The sequence below is a fragment of the Mustela nigripes genome, chromosome 1 (genome assembly GCF_022355385.1).
Source record: "Mustela nigripes isolate SB6536 chromosome 1, MUSNIG.SB6536, whole genome shotgun sequence".
NCBI lineage: Eukaryota > Metazoa > Chordata > Mammalia > Carnivora > Mustelidae > Mustela > Mustela nigripes.
The window spans coordinates 190,306,415-190,307,869 of NC_081557.1; the positions used below are offsets into that span (position 1 = coordinate 190,306,415).

Here is a 1,455-nt window from a genome sequence, read left to right on the forward strand (position 1 = left end):
ATGTGAGGTGGGATCTTATAGTAACAGATACTGTATCACTTACTGTACCCTTCATATAATTCTGGGTTTTTTTCAGCCATGTAAATTACCATATCCTGTTAGATTTTGATGTACCAATATTTTGATTTGTTACTGTATATAAACATTTTGTTTTCAATTTTGTGCTATTATCACTTCTTCAAAGAGGTGGTTATACCTTTTTTAAACTCACTTGATGTCATTATTACTCTTTGAGTGAGTAATAGAGCTTAATAAGTGTGTTCAAGTCATCATTTAAAAAATTTTTTTGAAATATTTCATTTATTCATTTGAGAGAGATAGAAAGGAAAAGAGAGCACAAGCAGAGGGAGAGGCAGAGTGAGTGGGAGAAGCAGACATATCACTGAGCCAGAAACTGGACATAGAACTTGATGCCAGGACCTGGAGATCATGACCTGAGCCTAAGGAAGACACTTAACCATCTGAGCCACCACGGTGCCCCTCATACCACCATTTCAAATAAAAACTATTATTATTATTATTATCATTATTATTTTAGGAAATTATATTTGGGACACCATGAAGACATATAAATTAAGGAAAGCTTAAAAAACCAGGAAAATTATTTTACTTGCATAGGACAAAAGTGATGAGAACCTGTGATGGCAATAGCGGTGAAGAATTGATTTAGAAATTGTTCCACTGTAGTTGACAGGAAAGAGTTGAAGCTGATCTTAACTCTGCAGTAGAATGAAGGATGTAAGTCCTTGATAAGAAACTGATAATGGTTTTTTGAAGTTTCTCCTTTATCTCTCTTTTACCTTTCCTTACTAATTAAGAAGATAATTCTACAGTACCCAAGCATAATTGCATTTATATAGTCTGTGAAAATATAGGACAATTAGAGCAACTGTCAATTCATTTGCTAATAAGATCCTTATAATATGAAGGATTCTAGAAAAATTTATGCATACCTGAGTCTCAATTCTTCTTTGTTTTCTTAAGTTAAAAAACTTCTTGTGCTCAACATATAATAAAATTGGAACAATGTGGAGAAGATTAGCCTTGCCGCCATATAAGGCTGATGCACAAATTCCCAAAGCATTTCATATTTTTGATCTAAGACCAAAGAAACACACAAATGCTGTGAAGAACAGTTCCAGGTCAAGAAAGAGGAAAACAAGGCTCTGTCTGAGGAGGAAGAAACCAAGAAATAAAACTCCTTCTCTTTGGTCTGTACATAGTGACCTCAGCAATAACACAGATTATTCAATAAAACAGACCTTTTCTGCCAAAATAAAATTCTTAAGGATTGAACTATTTAAGAGTGTGAAAATTTAGAGATGTCCTTAGGTGATGTCGGTTTGCTTATTTAGAGTATTTTGAAGAGATCTTAAAGAGGTGTTAATTTCCTATTAATGTCCAAGTTGACCAGAAACAGAACTCCATCAGTCACACATCCCACAGATCATGCTC

The 1,455-nt window shown here is 33.9% G+C and overlaps 1 non-coding gene across 1 annotated transcript; it reads left to right on the forward strand.

The window, feature by feature from the left end:
• Nucleotides 1-983: 983 nt before the first annotated feature.
• LOC132009473 (U6 spliceosomal RNA) lies at nucleotides 984-1,095 on the forward strand. Its single transcript, XR_009401948.1, has one exon. It is a non-coding gene; the product is annotated as a U6 spliceosomal RNA (small nuclear RNA).
• Nucleotides 1,096-1,455: the final 360 nt, after the last annotated feature.